This window comes from Musca domestica, unplaced genomic scaffold, assembly GCF_030504385.1.
Source record: "Musca domestica strain aabys unplaced genomic scaffold, Musca_domestica.polishedcontigs.V.1.1 17, whole genome shotgun sequence".
Taxonomy (NCBI): domain Eukaryota; kingdom Metazoa; phylum Arthropoda; class Insecta; order Diptera; family Muscidae; genus Musca; species Musca domestica.
The window spans coordinates 3,126,946-3,147,609 of record NW_026712230.1 but is presented as its reverse complement, the minus strand read 5'-3'; the positions used below and the strand labels follow the sequence as shown (position 1 = coordinate 3,147,609).

General features: G+C 35.4%; 1 protein-coding gene across 1 annotated transcript in view; it reads right to left on the bottom strand.

Annotated features, from left to right (window-relative positions):
* The window catches only part of LOC101896748 (protein prickle), a 153,525-nt gene extending 135,000 nt beyond the window's left edge, over positions 1 to 18,525 (bottom strand). The window contains exon 1 of the mRNA XM_011292690.3: positions 17,025 to 18,525. The gene's annotated coding sequence lies outside the window, so the exon portion shown is untranslated. The remainder of the gene's footprint in view (positions 1 to 17,024) is intronic.
* Between the last annotated feature and the right edge of the window lie 2,139 nt (positions 18,526 to 20,664).

Genomic DNA, 20,664 nt, shown 5'->3' with positions numbered 1-20,664 from the left:
TGAAATGTGAATAAATTTTCTCTGTCTCGTACCATCGCTCGTTACTGTGATACTGGTAGCGTAGCCCGACGTCAAGGAGGTGGACGAAGACAACAGCAACATCGGCAGAAACGGTTCGAAAAGTAAAGAAGCGACTTGATCGAAACCCGCGTCGCAGTGGCTGAAAAATGGCTCGTGAGCTGAACATATCGCAATATTCCATTCGCCAAATATTGAAAAATGAGCTCGGGGTAAAACCATTGAAATTCCAAAAAGTGCAAGGACTTACACCGCAACGGAAAGAAAATAGACTCAAAAGAGCTAAAGAGTTGCTTCGCTTGGCCGAAAGTGGTGAACTGCCGAATTTGGTTTTCTCCAATGAGAAAACATTCGTTGTCCAGCAGTTTGTAAAAAAACAAAATGATCGGGTTTACTTACCAAAGAGGCCAGCTGACAGCTGATGTGCACCTTCGGTTGGCCACCAGAACTCAAGCGCCTGTCATGGTGATGGTGTGGGCCACCATAACAGTCGATGGTCGCTCTCCGCTCGTATTAATCGAACCTGGCATCAGAATAAATGCCGAATATTATCGCGAAAATATTATGGAGGATTTTTTAAAGCTTTGGGCACACAAACATTTTGGCCGCAGACCTTGGACATTCCAACAGGACTCAGTACCATCGCACTCAGCTCGCGCCCCCCAAGAATGGTTACAAAATGAGGTTCTTCTCTTGACTTCCAGCGTACAATGGCCACCAAAATCCACGGATATCAATCCGTTGGACTATTGTCTCTAGAGTATTTTGGAAAGCATGGTTGGCGCTAAAAAATACCAAAGGGTCGATCACCTCAAGTAAGCGCTTCGCCGGAATGGGCCAAAATACCACAGAGCAACATTCGGGCAGCTTGTGACGGTTTCATTGGCCGTTTGAAGGCCATAATTCTTGTAAAGATGACTAATGCGAACAAATCCAAACTTATTCTAAAATTTGATACCATTTACGACATTTTTTGCTTTCATTCAATAAAATTTAAAAAAAAAATGTAAAAATTATTGCATTTGACTTTGTTGCAGTTTTTTCTTTATCTCAACCTGTATTACGTGATCGAAACTTCGCATATTGCAATGCAAGTTTGGACTACTCCTCTTAGTGTATCTCCCATAATTTGCATATTTCTATGCAATTTTTCTAGGTTTTATTTTTTTCGCCAAGAGGACAATCCAAATTAGCGAGAATTGTCAAAATCAGTCCAACCATTCTTGAATTATAAACATCAATTTCTTCTATATATTGGTTGTACATGTTTTGCTATAAATCCGATATCATGGGTAGCAGCATCAAAGTAACGGTCAAGAGTGACCTTTTCTGATTTTGCCGGTGTTAAAAATATTCGAGGTTCAGCGGAAATGTTGGTATTTTTCATAAAAAAATTATGGTCCATATGACCCGCTTAAACTATTTCCCGCATTGATTACTGTAAAGCAACTGCAAAATCCAAAAAAAAAAAAAAAATGCAATCATCTACAAAAATAGGCCTTAATCCTGACCCTAACCTAAACACAATTTAGTGAAGATCGGGCCATAATTGCGGACCATCGGACCACCAATGCTAGATTGATTCAGCTCCGCTAGATCATTCATTTTTATAATTTGAAGGAGTACTTTCTTTTGTGTCGTTTATTAGCCTATCCGCCATAACGATCGATCATAAGCTAAATGTAAATTATCTGTATTCAAACCGATGGACACTTTCTAACTTTTTATATTGCTCAATTTGACCTCTATTTCTACTTTCAATAATTGGCTGGGTTACTAGACGGACAAAAAGAATCATTTCCTTTTACGAATTATAAGCAAATAATTCAACTCTTTAAAGGCATGACAACACAAATATCTGACACATAACAAACGCAATGCAATCAATCAAATCTGTTCACACCCATTAAAGTAGGCAATGTCCTACTAAAACAACAACCAGAGAAATATTTTATGGTCAAAACCTGTGATTAGGTGGGACATTTCTTAATGCACTGCTCTGAAAATATTAATTATTACATTAATCACGCCTGCAATGACTTGGAAATTCCAGCTACTCTCAGAGGAGAAAGTTTCAGCAACGTGGCGATATGCCGGTCGGTCAGCCAACCTACCAACCACCACCAATTATGTCAACCCATAAAAGACAGTTTGAATGCTATTTTTGGCATTACAGCGATAGTCAGATGCGTAAAATAAAGCATCGAGCAGCAATAGAGGAGAAAAAAAAAATAATTCAAGATATGGAGTACAAGACGACTGCAGGCGTTAAAGCTGCATAATTACCAGCAGCAAAGCCACACCAAGACATTGCCATGAAAACAGATGTTGCCGATTCGGATCACAAGCATTGCTGGCACGTCGGAAAAAAGCTGAAAACACATTTTAACTGGCAAATTGCAATAAAACAAAACAAAAACTAGGCATGGACCGATAAATGAAAGACATTTCACTCGACACTGTTGTTTGTTCAGCGCGTTGCTTTGTTTTGTTTCTTTTTCTTCAGTTCGCTCTAGCCCGGCTCTAATGAATACAAACAAATAAATTGTAAATTGAATTTTGCTCTATATGTGGCCAAAAAGGCAAACTAAGGCAACTATTTGGTTCATTAAATCGATTCGCTGTTGAAACGCTACAAAGCCAGTCCAGCTCGCCAATTTCGATTTATGTGATGCAGCGCGTGGACAAGGCGTCGAACTGTGGCAAGCCGCATGCAGGCAATGCGTAACCAAGTTGATCCATAAATTATGGCAGAAAATTGTAGCTTCATAGGCAACACTAATTGTGAGCAGCATTCCAATGAATACCAACCGCATCGATTCGAACATCTTTGCCACACACAAAGATAACACCAAGTCGCGTCGTCATCGTGGTTCGATGGTTAGATGTTGGGCGGTAGTGGCAACGAACTAAATGTTTGTATGGAAAATAAATGTCACAACATTTAGTGACTATTTATACCCTACAACACTATGCGTTGGGGGTATTATAAGTTTGATTGGCCCAAAAATTATGTAACACCTCGAAATATTGGTTTCCCACATAGGAAAGTATATATGGATCTTCCTAGCTCGCCGAGCTGAGTCGATCTAGCTATGTATGTCCGTCCGTCCGTCTGTCCATGTTAATTTGTAATCACTCTACAGGTCGCAATTATGGCCCGATCTTCACGAAATTTAGAATGGGGGTGGGACTGGGGTCAGAATAGAACCCTATTTCTTTTGGATATGATCGCCAAATGTTTAGGGGTTGAAATGGACCAAATACTGAAAAAATGTCGGATTTTGCTATACAGGTCGCAATTATAGACCAATCGACGCGGAATTTCGCATGTAGCTAGAGTTTAGGGCGGGGAAGAAGCCTACCAATTTGGGTGGTCATCGGATAATATTTAGCGGTTAAAATAGACCATATCTTTTGTATTGAAAAATTCAAAATTTTTCATTAAACCGCGAATATTTTAAGTCACGGCGAAATCACAAAGCCATGACAAGGTTACTTCTGATCCTTACATTGATGTTAACATCCAACAAAACGGATATATAGCACAATATGTGCGATATATAAAAAAAAACGTCGAAAAAACGTCTAAAAAAATCGCATAAAAATATCTCTCTAAAGATGAAAATATTGATTTTTTGGTATATATTTGATATTTTTGGCATATTTTCATTTTGAATTAAACATTTGGTAATATTTCTACAGCTAACAAAACTAAGTAGATAGGATATCATATACAGATCGCATTTATGGCCCGATCCTTACGAAATTTTGCATGGAGATAAGATGAGGGTCAGAATAGAAGCCTACTCTTTTTGGAGATGATCGCCATATATTTATGGGCTGAAATGGACCAAAAAACTGCAAAATTGTCTGCAGGTCGTAATTATCGCCCGATCCTCACGCACATTTGAATGGGGGTTACCGGACATACAAAAGCCAAGCAGTTTTGGATGGTCATCCAAAAATATTCAATGTGCGAAATAGTTTGCCAACTTTTGTAGACAAAATACGAAAATGTCCATTCCAGTGACTCTTTGGAGAATTCACAAATACAGGAAAGACGCACTTCTGACTATTTCGTTAACGCCGATTTCGTGGAAGAATATAGTCAAATCTGTGTATCTATAGATGCATTTCAGTCAAAAACCAATAATAAATGTTAATCTTTTGCCACTTCTGAGAGATTATAGGTCTTTGGGAAATATTGGTTCTAGATCTAGGAAGACCATTTACGTGCAACATCTACCAATAAATTGGAAATGAGCAACTTAAACTGAGTTGCTATTATTCGAAAATTAGAGAACGGAACCTGATGGTTTTCTTTTATTATTTGTCACAATGTCTTGTGGAATTCTTTCGAGTATCTCGCCTATATAAACTGTATGGTTTATTATAGTGTTGTAGGGTATTCAACGGTCGGCCCCACTCGAATGTAGCCTTTGCTTACTTGTTTAAAGAAGTTTTTTCAAGATGTTAAAGTTTGCATTTTATATAAAGCGTTAAATTAAAAAAAAAAATACTTTATAAATAATACATCATTTTTAACAAAATTCTTAAAATTCTCAGCAAAAACGGTAAATGCAAATGTTAACAAAGTATTTTTACATGAAAGTGTGTAAAGTTTAATATTTTTGTGAGGGAGCGAATTGATACAATGCTCATACCATATTAAAATATTTCCAGCGAATTGATACAATGCTCATACCAAATAAAAATATTTCCAAAAGTTGTTTCTGGGTAAAACCCATTTCATCCGATCTCAGAAAAATTATATATTTTAGACAGGTATAAAGTGGTTATGCGTAAATATTACTAAGGCATTATAAGAAGTCTTACCTAAAAAGAATATTTTTTATTTATTGCCAAAAATACAACCTTTTTCAACAAGTAACTACACCGATTTATAAAATATATCTTGAAGAAAATGTCGTAATTTTTCATATTTTATATGTGGGCAGCTGCTAAATGGGATTGTGACCTACAATAATATTAATTCCCCATTCCCAGGTGCATTTTGATCAGAATATAATTTTATGTCAATCTTGTTATGCTTATATGTTTATCATCATCGCTCTATCTTGCGACCGAAACGAAGTAAAGTGTTGGAATCTTGTATACAAGTATTTTTAGCTTGGTTCTACCTTACTTGTATAGTCCTTATACAATGTTACCTCCTAATATTTGGCAATTTATTGAAATAAAATAAAATTGTCAATATAGGTGTTCGTTTTTTTAAATACACAATATAACGTATATCCCCATATTCAATGTTTTAATAGATTTCGCCGGATTTTTCAACAGAATATCCTTAAAATTTGGAATGAGGAGTTTTATAGCTACCTACACTCCTGGAATAAACGATATATCTAGTTATATTTTTTGAAGTTCCCTAGTTTTCGGCATATATTTTAAGGATTTATTGGAAATTTGGCGATTTCTTGTTCTTAACATCAAACTTTTTGGTACCAACCTACCTTTGTGTGTCTTGACATTTTTTATATCAAATAGGTTCCCTGTATTTGAATTTTTTTCATGCATTTCATGATACCATATAGACATGCAAATTGAAAACCCAGATGAACGTATCTTCAATATCTGACGTCAATGTAAAGGTAAGACTTCAACTCACCTTTGGAGAAAAATTTGGCAAATTAATTTTTTATGGAAGAGATTGCAGTAGGGAACTCTCTTGGAAAGCTTTCTCAAAACGTGGATTTTGAACAGCACGAAATTTTAAGTAACTTTAGCGACGTTCTTCCAGGTAAAAGTGCCTCCAGATATTCGGTATTCTAAATTTTTTTAGGAAGTTGATTCTTATCTTACACATCAATCTCTAGATAGGTTTACTGTTTCATATAACATCCTTTTATTGAAGCCTGTCAATTTTGAGATATATATTTCCAAGAAAATTAGCTGTAATTTGACAATTCATGTTCACAAAGGATATAGCGAAAATTTCTAATTGATAAACTTTTTGTTATCGATCCCATTCATTAATATATCCTTATTATGGATTTGGGCACCTATTAATAATTGAATTCTCATTCTTTGTTATTTGAGTTCTCGTTCGATAAAAATTGTCTTTTCGAAAAGATTTGAATATCTGTCACTATTTTACAATTTTCAATTTAGAAATTGTAATGAGTTCAATTCATGAATATCGCCTCATGTCTTGAGAAAATTAGAAGTTATATTTCTTGGATGACCACCTCCAATCAATATATTCGTGTTTGAATGAAAGTAGAGCTAACCATAGAAGTCGCATTTATAGGCGTTTTAAAAGATTACTTGGCAAAGTAACCCAAATAAAAGGGGCCTCTTCCACACATTTGGAAATTCCATGGAATTCATTGATTATAGGTATAAAGTGTCATCGGCAATATTGCATATATAAAAGAAGAAATTCGGAATTGTCCCTTGGCAGAAAAGGATAAAATACAAAAAAAATCGCGTAAAACTGTAAAAAAATTGACGTTTGGACTCATTGCAAAAATTCTAAAATCCAGAAAACATTTTCAATTGAATCGAAAAAATCGCGTAAAAATGTCTGGTACATTTTTTTTGTGATGAAAATGAGATTATCACACAATACGGTGTGAGATTGTGATCTTTCCAATCAAACATAAAATGGCCGATACAGCTGTATATATGTCATATCAAAACGTGTATCTACATTTGACAGTAATATGCCCAATGAGAACTCGCAATTCAAATTCATTGGACTGAAATCAGTAAAAAAAAAACTGAATATAAAGGACTATACAAAATGGTAGATCGAATTGAAAATGTAGTAAAAAAAGAATGCATATTCTTCGAAAATTTTTCTGAACCTGCAAGAAATTTAAATCTTAGGTGCCATTATACGGGAGTCTCTACGCAGTAGCAAGTAATAATAGCATTGTGCAACATCCAATCTGGGGGTTGGGAAATTCTAAAGGTGAGGGTACATAAGCATTGAAGTCTTCGCATGGCATATTTGGTGACATATCATTAAGTGATACCAGAGCCGCACTCGAATCCTGCCGCCCCATATAATTTCACATTAACATGCCTGGCCATGACGCCAAGCTGCTTATGTATCCTCCACTTAAGTGAATAGTATTTTTGTAGGTACATCAAAATCGCAAAAAAAAACAAATTTTTAGGGCTCATTATATATAGCCCTAACCATGTAGAAAGGACCTCATATATTTTCCTCTGAGTCATGTAGGTCTACAATTTGGTAAGGCTATACCACGATTATTTTGTTTTTATTTAAGAAATACTTTTCAAAAATTATAAGTATTGGACCACGTTTTAACATGTCCCTCATTTGAATGTATCCCATGATTTCAGCTATTTCCGGGGTCTTGGTCACATTTTTCAATTGACTTGACCCTTATTTGGCTTCTAAAAGAGTAGAAAACCTCTACACAGAAAATGTATCTAAAAAATTCCAAGTAGAGCCCACATCAGGTAACTCTTGATTTTACATATTTCGAGACCTATTCCCCATTCTCCGATCGCTTTATCTAAAAACGTGTATTAAAGCTACTTTTGGGAGTAGAGAATCGTTTTACAGAAAACTTTCAATTTGTGTACATATTTTGGTATAGTCCCCATATAATAGGACATCCCAGGTCCACCGATAGTGATGTTTACCGGCCGGCCGTTACGGGCCGGTGACGCGGACCGGGCCAGCTACTAAACTATATATCAAAGTGCAGTAGTCCTTAAGAAAATTACATTCGAAAATTATGTGCAAGCGAAAATTATGTGCAACATTTAGTATTGAACATAGAAATTTGACAGTCATCTTTGAATTACATCCCGAATCATTGGTCAAGAAAATGGTATAGCCCCATGTAAGGATTACTCTGATTAAATTTCGACTTTACGTTTGATAATGTTTTTCATTCCATTTCAAGAAATTCTAGCATTTTGGTACATATTATATCTGATTTTAGTTATTTTTATTAATCATTCCCAGGAGTTATAAGCTTCTATTCTGTAATTTTGGGAGTATCTGTTCATAATTGTAACCTGTAGAGACGGGCGGACACAGCTAGATCGACTCAGCTCGTGGCGATTTTTATGATATGTACATATAAAGATGGTGGGTATAGGGCCCAATGAGACTTATAATAACTTCTCTGCGAAGTGTTGTGTATGGCAAAATATTAAAGAAAACAAGTACAAAGAAAGAAAGAAAGTACAAACCCCAATAATTCTGAATTTGATTCATTGCAATATTTGTATGTGCAAAAATAATCAATGCTCTTGCTTGACATGTGTGTTCATCAAAAATCGTATTTCATTTGTGAAAAATCATTTGAGCGCTTTTCCCCTGACAAATTGAAAGCGTATATTTTATCAAAAATAGAAACATCATAAAATGAAAACGTATCAATCCAGTTCCAAAGCACTTTGATTACAATCTAAATGTAAAAACTTTTGCAAAACTAAATTATCATTGCAACGATCTTTAATTTAATTTCCAAAAAGAAAACGGAAACTGGTTTACCCGGCAACAGTTTGGCGAATTGAAATGAATTCCCGCTTTCTTTCAATTAAAAAACTAAGATTTAAATATGTGTGCCTATATGTCTCACACTTTTATAAACATTTGTACATTTGCTTGTATTATTATTAATGGCTATGTCCAATTCAAATATAGATAGGAACTTTCATGAAAACCAAAACCTGACAACGCCGTTCAACGATGGCCATTGAAAATTTCCTGAAATTGATATGAGAATCGGTATCACTTTACCGCAAAGTGATAGTGTGGTTTATATAGAGACACAGTAATGTTCATATATTTATGAGAGTCTCCAAAGTATCCTTTGGTGGTTACAAAAATGCATTTGGTTGTCCAGAGGTAAGGTTGTCAAGTTTTAAACATTTTTTGGTGCTAGTAAGAAGTTCACAACTTAAATGTTATTCATTCTAAATTTTGGACATTCATATTTAGAAACAAGTGGACAGCATTCCCTCCGCCATTTGGAAGAAACTTCAAAATTTTCCAAAAAATGCTGTCGACCGCTCGAATAAAAACCGCTATATGTGGGCCATACGAAGACGTCCCGCATAAGTAATTTGTGTCATAGGCTGTAGTAACGGTTCCGAACTTTATATACAAAATTTGAAATAATTTGGCTCAAATCATAAAAGTACCAAATATCGGGGGTACCGTTATACGGGGGCTATACGATATCGTGGACCTATATAGACAATTCTCTTTCAGGGGGTAAAGTACTCACAGGAAACTCTTTTTGTAAATTTTTAGACTAAAAATCAAATACCGTATATCGGGGGGTACAGTTGTATGGGGATATTCGATATCATGGACCGATATCTTCGAACTTGACCTGGCTGCAGACAAAAGACAGATCTGTGCAAAATTCTTATTCTTCTCCCTATCTTAATTCGTTTTGACTGTAGCGTGATTACAACAGACGGAGTTACAAACGGAAAGTGACAAGTACCGAAAATTGCAATTTTAATTTAACCATTTTTCCAATAATTATGCACCTCACTGTTATTTTCGAAAGACACGAAATAGCTGCAAGTCATTCAAGTTTAAAGATACGATAGTGTTCACCTAATTATATGTTTCACTGGCTGACCACCAACCTCCACTATCAATGCAAATTCCCATATCAGGGTCTATGCTGCATGCAAGCCATGACTTCGAGTTTAAATTCGTTCATAATTTCAAGTAAGTCATTGCCATACAGTGGCAATAAATGTTAATATTATATGTTGTAGGTATTAAGTGATTTTTTTCTTGATGCAGATGCAATATAAAGAAATATATTTATGTGTGTTGCTTTATTCCCTTTATAAAAAACAAGTTTGTTGCTTAAGTCTTTTGTTTCTTTAAGAAAGAAATGTGGATTTCTTAAATTTACGACAGCCGACCATTTTACATTTCAGTTCTTTTAAGAGGTATAAAAAACAATTAAAAACTTCAAAAATTCTATGGAAATTGAAGAAGATTATTGAATTCAAAATTAATTTCCAGGTATTATGAAAATGAACAACTGTCAATACATTTGTTGTTCATTAGAAAGTAAAGCGGATGTACATTTTTTAAGATTTGCTTCCCTTCCACAAGCAACTTTCACCTTTACATATAACTTTGTAAAATTTTTGTTGTTGTTCTTGTTTTTTCCTTACTACACCAAAACAAACACTCATCATTAAAAGAATACTCCCATTTGGCAAGTGAACTAAGAGTGGTAGACAAAAGAAAAAAAAGTAATTAAGAAAAGTAATGAATTTTGAAATTGATGAAAAAATTCCGCAGCAAAACATAATTAAGAGTACAAAAAATTCAAATTAAAACAGAAACCAAAAAAATATAACAGTTATGGAATGGCATGGAATATCTGGAAAGGTATAATGATGGTCAACAGCGCGCTGGTGACTACAACAAAAACTAGGAAGCAAACATGTGGTTGGTGAAGTCAATTAAAGTGTTTACATAAAAATTTACAAAACGAAAATTGAAGAAAAGCCAATTTAGCTTTGACATAAATCATAAATCATTTTCCACAACAGTTCATTGATTATCGCTAATGACACAACCGCATACTGAAAATGTATGCGAAAATGTTGTCACTTCATAATAAATATTGTAAAAAAAATAGCAGGAAGATGCTTTAAAAAATAACAAGTTTTCTCCTAAGTGATGAAAAAACAAAGCTGTTGGTTATCGTAAGGATTTGCTGATAAAAGCATCATATCTTTTAATATTTATGTTTCATGTGCAAAATTTTGAAATTCCATCAATTACATCAATAAGAAGAGTTATTAACGATTCATGAAAAATGATAAGTCAGTGACTCATTTTTAATCCCCGAAAATTTAGTTTTTCTCTATAAAAGAGGGATTATACTAAACAGTCTTACATAGGATTCTGAACATTAAGGGAATCCTTTGTGCTTTTATATGTAGACATGGGAACATATGTGCCCGAAAAGCTTAAATATTTCAAATTGTTAATATAATAGAAATAATTAAGAACTAAATTGATAGTCGATGCAGCTAAATGAAAATGTATAAAAATAATGCTTAAATAACAGGAATTACCTCCCCAGGAAGTTTTTCAGGGTCAAAAGTCAAGATTTCAAGACTTTTAAATTCGTGTGCTAAAATACCTTATGTATATATGCCTTTCTGTACTGGTTAATATTGGACATTTTCGGCAAGACAGGATCATATATTTTAAGAATCTGACTTTCTAAATTACTGGAAATTAAGTTGGAAATAACATTTTATTTCTTAGACATGCCTAAAATCGGTCGATTCTATTGAATTGAGCCTATATAAAATAATGCATCTATATTTACAATTTTTCCTAAGAACAGATCCTTTTTTAGCTTAAGGTATTGGGGAAAACTTAGACGGCGATGGTGAGGGATAAATAACTCTGATATAAAGATTAGACTAGACTATGTCGACTACTTCCTTTACTTTATATGAGATATGTGATAATTTTTGGAAAATGTTTAAATGTGCGTTGTCGAACATTTATTTCCAATTTAAAAATAGTTAATCAAACTATCAACCTTTTTTTGGGAAGGTACGAGAAGGAGGAATTTTATATTCGCATCAGATCTCCGGTTGAGAGAAATATTTAGATGAACCAAGTTCGCAAGATGTAAGTATTTAAGATTGAATTGTGGGGGGTAATAGAAGTGTTTGACCGATATCTATCATCTTCATGTCAATTTTCATCCGTTGTGGGGGATTTAGAAATATTCATGACGAATTTATGACCTTCATCGTTTCTCAAAATGTTGAACCGTTGTGTGGGAGGTTCCAGAAGGAGTGGTCCGACATATTCTATCTTCACATCGGATGCTTATTTCCCGTTTATGAGCTTCACGATTATATAGAGGATAGATATTCCATCTCCATACCAGATCTTTTAATGAGAGTTAAAATTATTCCAAATTTTGACCATTTGTGGGAGAAGTACTTGTTGGATTGGGCCGATATTATCCATTTTCGCACATGGAATAGCTGTGATACAAATATTGGAATTTGCAAAGTTTTCACAGACTTGTGTGATTCTTTTTTGTTTTATGCAGGTTTGGATGAAATTGGATCCTCCCTTCGAGAGCTATCGTGCCCACCAGACAGCCAGACAGACGGACGAGTGGACACACCAAGACCGACTCCAAATGTCCTGAAACGCATTTTTGTCAAAAAAAAGCTTAGGATCTAAAACCGTTATATCGAAGAGGCACGATCAGCCCGTATCAAATGATATATACCCTCGGTAGCCATATGCCTAAGGGAAGAAAAATATTAATACTTGGATTTAGAGTCCAGACTCGGACTCTAGTAGAATTGTCGGATTCTGACACCGATTTCCGCAACCCTAACTTCGTTACTATAACGAAAATGGGGCTTCTTTCAAAAATTACTATGTTCTTTAAAAATTATTTATTTATTACTTTACAAATTTGATTCAGGTAAAATATATTTATCAGTGATTGAGAACTTCCCCAGTTTTATAATGATCTAATTTGTGGAAGACTTTTCTTACCACAGAGCCGAATTAAAACTTTTTGAAAGGTAACTAGGCTTTTTATGTGAACATTTAACCGGTTTGTAACAATATTTCGTGCCCAAACAATCTTATCACAATTTTTCCAACATAGTATGGGCTTTGAACAGTTAGAAATTTCTCAAATTCTTGTCACAATTAGGACAATTGTTAGGACAATGTGATAACATAGTGTTATAAGACAAAACTAAAGAGTTTATAGTTTAACTTTAACACAATTTCATGTGCTATTCAAGAACTCCGCTGCAATTAAGACTTTACAGCTATTGATTGTTATCAAAAACACACACACACAGGTGTTGCGAAACACATAAAGCGCAAATACAGCAACCTCACACAAAAGCGTCAAACAAGTTGCAGCAAACGCACAAAAAAAATGTATAAAAAACTGTAGATTGATTTGTTTATAAAATACCTACATATTGATTAAATTGTTCCTGTCTTCAGTGAAATTTACAGTTCACTGCAAAATCGAATACTATTTTTACAAATCCAGTTTCTAATGGTTGGTTATTATCAGTGATTGTGGTGGTCAACAACTACAACAACCAGCAAAAAAAAAAAAAAAAACAGCGAACAGCAAATGGTATCGCAAATTAAAATTCTTCTCCACGTAGTTCTTTGACTTTCCTATACATCATCGGTCTGATGACAGAGCAGGCTGTGTTCAATATGTGTTGACAACGAATAGTCCAACTATGAAAACTGGTTTTGATTATTGTTATATGGCAACAATTTAATTATTATGTAAATTTCATTAAAAACGACTTTAAAGGAAACAATAGAAAGCACATATGTACGTGAGTATGTGTGTGTGTGTGTGCGTTGTGAGCAGCATCACACAATAGGTATCTGAAATTTGCAACTACAATAACAATAACAAAAAAATTGTTTATATTTATGGTTAGTGGAGAGGTAAACATGGAAACATACACAGCAGCAGGCTGAGTTTCGTATTACAAAAATGCTTAGGTGTTAATAAAACAAAAGACTTAAGACACAAACACGTAAAATAACAATTCAGATATGTGAGTCAAGCATGGCTGCTGCATCACTTCCACACATCACTTTTATCACATTGAAGTGTTTGTTTCATCAATTTGATTGCATTGTCGCTGATGGGCGAAACAAAAAACATAGGGAGTTGAGCGATGAAATTACAATTATGCCGACACGTTCACCGCTGTCACCGTAATTCAAAACGTACCTTTACTCCATGGAAAATCCCTCTTTTTTCTTTCCTTTTTTTTGTTGATTGTTGGGAAACAGTTGACAAAGTAATAAACCAAACACACATACTCGCAATATAACATTATAAACATAGCAGAGTAGCAGAGCACCACAACACACCCATTTATGGTATGGGACATATAATTTATACAATAAATCTATGTAAATATGCTTAGTATGTTTTGTCAACTTGCCCGATGATTATTTTCCTTTTTATTTTTGTTATTCTTGTGTTTGGTTCCATCACCACCAAGTCTATCTGTTTACGCCTAAGCCATCCAAAGCTTTTGTTTGTCTTCTGTTTTCTTTTTGTTGCAGAAATGCAACCAAACAAACGGGCAGAGAATACTTAGAAAACAATGGATTCCGTCCATGCTGTCCCTGCTAGCCAAGGTGAATATAAAGCGTTAAATAACGATATTACTTGCATTTTGATGCCTATCAAAATCGCATGAGCTTAACCCACAGAATACCAAATTAAAGAATTTGCTGCAGCAAAGCGAAAAGTAAGTATGTTGGCAAAGGCTTGCAAAGAATGGCGGTAGGTGTTCAGTGCATTCAAGTCGAATCGATTATACCCTTTTAAGGGAAATAGTTTGATAATATGTGAAATATGGGAAGGATATGTCTAAAACCATTTGCTTAAAAAATTCCACATTCACTTCAAATTTTCCAACAAAAATAAATAAATTAATTAATTAAATAATTTTATTGTTCACTTTTTATTTGTATTAGTTGGTTAATACTGGTATGTTCATAAGATGAAATGATTCAAGTTTGACCAAAAACTGAATACACTCTATTTAGATATTAACAATCTTTTTTTCTTAAAAATCTTTTTTTTCTAAAATAAACTCAAATAATTAATAAAAATTAAATCGTAATTTTTGTTGTATTTTTTGTGTCATAGTAAGTAGTAACATGGTTGCCCGACTTTAGGGGCAACATTCAATGGTGACAATGTGACAACGGAGACATCTCTTCATAATATAAAATAAATAACCATACAGTGGGTCAAAGCGTTTTGCGATGTTATTATAGGCCAATACATTCCATTTTAAATATTAAAAATTAAAAAATACTTTAATCAATCTATTGCAATTAAGATCTGCAAGATACTTAAACTCCGCGCGACTTTCTCTATTATTCAAATTCAGAACATTTAAGATTCCATTTGAGTACAACTATTTAATAAATCCGATTACAGACTAATTTCAATTTCCAAACTTGTTACTAAAATGGCTTTCTCTGCAAAGCGTGTTTCTTGTATAAAAAATGGCATGGTATTTTGAAAAAGGTGTCTTATATTACTTTTTTCTCATATATAGGATATATAGGAAAATTTAGAATTTTTATTCTTCTGCATAGGGTTTACATTCCATTTTAAGAGCTTTCCAAAGCCTACGCGTTTTCCAGGTCATATTATCTCTCGATATGCATCAGGCTAATTTTTATTAAGCGTATAATCATCCAAACTGTGAGGTATATGGCATTTTTAGAATTCCCCAAATAGGTCGGTATTGCTGGAAAAATTAAAATTTATTACGTTTTAGTTATTCTTATAACCTATGCCAGATGACAGAATAATTCCTACGAACTTATTATGAAATAATATATTTTGGTCTGATGATCTATCTTTATGATCCGACCTTTGAGGTACCCGTAAGATTTTTATTCCACTTCCCAACGAAATTTTGTATTTCTACATTGTTTTAATATGATACTGATCGAAATCGGTCCTATGTTTGATATCGCATCATGCAACGTCCCCACTGGTTCAAATATTTTAAGGGTTTTCACAACTTTTTTGAATGGACTTGTTTTTGATTTGACATTTTGTAAGTTTCCCACGATTTCTTGAGCCCTTCTTTGAATATTTAGAAATATTTAAAATAATACTGTTTTGCAAAAACAAGGAGTATGCAGGGTATGCAGATTAAAAAAATTATGGTCTTGAAGAACATTTCTACCTTCAGACATAGTTCTAGATTCTGAGCTGCTTTCTGAGCTGCCTGATATGTTCTTTTAAAAACACTCAAAAAGCATCAAGGAGATCTAGTCTGTCCCAGATGAATATTGCACTAATGGCATTCTCCATCACAGACCATGAGTATCAATTGAAATGAATTGGAAGAAACTAGCGTTGATAACTGGAAATGAGGTAATTTATTCTTTTTGTAAAAAATCGGCTCTATTCTATAAGGGTGACAAGAACCTCCCTGCATTAGTTTCGTTTGGACTCCGGAAATTTCTCATTTAATTTCAGAACAAGTCCATTAGCATACGCAACAACATTTCTATCAAAAATTATTTCTCCTTTCTGTTGGAACATCATGAAATCAACATTTTGGCCCTAAAAAGCTATGGAATTTTCTTTTAAGCCGCTTTAGGCATACCCTCCGAACAAAAACTGAGAACAATGTCAAATTTATGTGCAAAGGTAATTCTTTATATTTAGTCCAATGTTTAATATGGGATTGCGTATGAACATATCACTTCATTATAAGTATTTAAGGGTTCACAGCTTATCTTTTAGTCCTTACGGGCAATATATAAACTTTTTTTAGCCAAATGTTTATGGATAATACACAATGTAGCCATTTTTGAGGTGCACTGCCCGCCCTAGCATGTTAACTTGTCAACTTGTCCTCAAATCGATAATCTTCAGTAGTGAAGTTATGCTAAAAGTTCAAATGAGAGGGATTTCGGTGTCCGTCATGGTACGACATGTAAATAGGCAGTCTGCCAAACAAAAGTATTCGATTTGCTTATTTTAAGAATTTATTGTCGCAAAGTATTTATTTTTCTACTTTTGGTGGGCAAGTAACTACTTAGGCAATAATATCGCCACCTAAGACCGATCAGTTTTTAGGGTAATATAAATTTACTTTTCCATTTGACTCCGATTCTAGATTAAATATCCCATATATATTCCGAAAAAAGTTAAAACTTCAATTGTCAATTCCATATCTTTGGTGTACCTTAAAACAAGGTAATTCTCCATATATTTGATGTAGATAGAATTTTTTTTCATATAACTATTTCTTTCAGATAAAAAAAAAAAAACACACATCAAAAATAAACATGGACCTTTAATTGCAATAGATTGTTATTGAACATTTCTTGATGTCAATTGTTATGGACAATTGCCATGGACACCAGACCCACTGTATGCACATACATTTCAGATAGTTTTGTTTTTTCTGCTTACTTTTGGCAGCCCTATAAAAGGGGCAAATAACGCACCTTCAAACTTTATCGTTGTTACACCATACGCTGGGACAGACAGACTGTTTCTGGCGATGACGAGCAATACCCGAAAATGTGATGTCAGGCATAAAAACACTCCTCAAAAACGAAAAAGACGAAGAGGAAAACAATTTAATCCGTTTTTATATTTTTTTTCGGCTGATAAAGAATAACGATTGCTGATCCCTTGTCGATCATGTAGTTGGTATCTCCTTGGCTGCCGTTGAGCTGGTTAATCCATTATTTTGTATTTATATGTTTTCTTTTCATGATTTCTTTTGCTCTTCTTGTTATTATATTCAGGTTAAGCTGGAGAATAATATAGTAGCACTGGATTCACAGCTTGTCAAGATTTCACATTTATTCACTTTTGATTGATGGATTCATACATAAATTTTTAAGAAAAAAATTTGAAGGATAAGTATTTTTTGATAATTTTATATAATGGGTTCATTCACCATTATGGAGTATTTTCTTTTTTTAAGATCATAAAATTTCGTAGGTTTTTTTAATTTTTTATTACAATTTTTTTATGAAGAACACCTCATAAAACGTAAACATTCATTTGCGCATGCGCCGCTATTTTTTATTATTATTATTTTTTTTTTTTTTGTTATTATTATTTTATCGTTTGTTTTTGCCACACACGTTCTCTCATCTAACCGCTAAACAGGTGTTACAACCGCTCGCGTTTACGTTTACTCTCAAACTGATCGTATCAATCTACAACTGCTCCAAAAGCCCAAAAGCGCTCACTTCAGCTTAGCCAATGTTGTTTTGGGTTGGATGTGTCTGGTTGTGTGAGTGTGTGTGGCATTGTCTTACAATTTCCGTTTCGTTTTCATTCTTTGGCTGTGGATGTGTTCAAGTTTTACTGAGAGTTTGTTGCAACATGTTGTAAACGAACCAGCCTTCGGCTCTTATGGCTGTTGAGAAGTTGTTTTTCATTTTGCTGGTATTTTTCTCATAGAAAAAGCCGGGCATAAGTTTAATCTTTGTTTACATTTGTCTTGTAATTGTATTATGTTTGGGAAAATAAGTTGCGCTGATCATTTGTTATGATCTTTAAATATTGCAGACCTCGTATTAATTAACTTGAGGGGCCTATAATTATATATTTCAGTGAGGCGGTTTAAATAACACATTACAGACTTGGGGTATTGTTGCATTCTTCAAACATTTAATTAATTTTAAGTTGAACAAATGAAATGACCAAATTCATAAATCAAAACATCCGAAATATGGAGAAGAATATACAAACCACTTTGAGAAACCATAACAAGTTTACTTGCCCTTAATTCTTCTTCTTCTTAGCTGGCTCGAGCAGAACATTTGTTCCATAAGCCGAGTTTAGAAAAGATTTCCAGGCGCGTCGGTCTTGTGCGCAGTTTTTCCAATTTGAAAGACCATGTTCCGATATGTTGTCTTCTACTTGGTCTTTCCATCTAATTCTTGGCCTTCCCCATCTGCGTGAACCATCAGTAGGCTCGCTCTTATATACCTTATGAGCTGGGGCATCCTCATCCATTCGCACTACATGACCTAGCCACCGTAGTCGCTGCAGCTCGATACGTCTGACTATGTCGATGTCCGAGTATAGATGGTATAGCTCGTGGTTCATTCGACGTCGATATTCACCGTCGATGCAGATCGGCCCGTAGATCTTTCGGAGAATTTTTCTCTCAAACACTCCAAGCGCTGCCTCATCTGCTTGCGCAAGTACCCATGCTTCAGATCCATACAACTGCACGGGTAGTATCAGTGTCTTGTAGAGTGTGAGTTTGGTCTGGCGAGATGTGGCCTTGTTTCTGAACTGCTTACATAGACCATAGTAGCATCTATTGGCCAACACTATCCTTCTCCGAATCGCAAAACTGATGCCATTTGATTTGTTTATGGCGGTACCGAGGTAGACAAAGTCACTAACTACCTCAAAGATGTAGTTTTCAAGTTCCACAGTTGGTCCGAGTCTACTGGACGTCTTGCGCGTTGATACCATCAGCTTGGTCTTCTCGCCATTTACTGCCAGACCCACTTTGGCAGACTCTTTCTCAATTCGTTCAAAGGTGGAGTTTACCGCTATCAATGTTCGACCCATTATGTCGATGTCATCGGCGTAGGCGAGCAACATGTGTTGTTTGGTGTACAGAGTGCCATTTCTGTTCACCTTTGCATCTCGTATGACCTTTTCCAGCAGGATGTTAAATAGGTCACACGAGAGGCTGTCACCTTGTCTGAACCCTCGTTCGGTATTGAAGGGCTCCGAGAGGTCCTTTCCGACTCTAACTGCTGACCTTGTGCCAGTTAAAGTTATCCTGCATAGCCTTATTAATTTTGCAGGAATGCCGAACGCAGACATGGCTTTAAACACCTCTGAGCGAATAGGGCTGTCAAATGCGGCTTTATAGTCGACGAAGAGGTGGAATGTGTCGATATGTTTTTCTTGGGTCTTTTCCAGGATTTGCCGCAGAGTGAAAATCTGGTCTATGGTGGATTTGCCAGGTCTGAAGCCGCATTGGTATGGTCCAATAATGTCATTGACCATTGGCTTCAGTCGTTCACACAACACGCTGGAAAGCACTTTATACGCGATGGGAAGGAGACTGATTCCTCTATAGTTGCCGCATATCGTCTTGTCTCCTCTTTTGTGAACGGGACACAGGATGCTGAGGATCCAATCGTTGGGCATACATTCCTCTGGCCAAATTGCTCTAATCAGCTGATGCATGCTCCTAATCAGCTTTTGACCACCGGTCTTGAATAGTTCGGCTGGCAAACCATCGGCACCTGCTACTGTGTTATTCTTCAGCCGATTGATTGCTATTCTGACCTCATCTTGGCTAGGTGGTATACACTCTATACCGTCATCTCTTATTGGTTCTGGGGTATCTTCTTCACCGCCATTATTTGATACCAGAAGCTTTGCAAAATGCTCCTTCCAGATCCTCAACACGCTATCTGTATCTGTCACCAGATTTCCTTCTTCATCTCTACAGGAGGATGTGCCTGCACCAAAGCCTTCGGTTTGGTGTTTTACTCTTTGGTAAAATTTCCGGACTTCATTCTGACTCCTGTACATCTCGATTTGCTCGCGCTCACGTTTTTCTTGTTCTTTCTTCTTTTTTCTGAAAATACGTTTCTCCTCTCTCCTTTTCTCCCGATAATTCTCTCTTGCATTACGTGTTGCTACTGTCTGCAGGGTTGCCCTATACGCTGTGTTTTTCATCTCAGTAGCATTACGACACTCCTGATCGTACCATGGGTTTCTTGCTGGTGGTCTTTGGTACCCAAGTGTTGCTTTTGCTGCAGTTTGTAGGGAGTTGGCAATTCTTTGCCATTGTGCTTCTATATTATCAGGACAAGGAGTGCTTTCGTCAAGAAGGTGGGTAAGTTGAGCGGAGTAGGCTTCTGCTATCTGTTGTGTTTGCAGCTTTTCGACGTCGAGTTTCCGTGTTGTGTTAGATTGCACCTTTGCTGCTGCATTAAGACGGGTGCGAACCTTGGCTGCTACAAGATAGTGGTCCGAATCGATATTCGCTCCTCGGATCGATCGAACGTCTAAAACACTGGATGAATGCCTTCCGTCTATCACAACATGATCA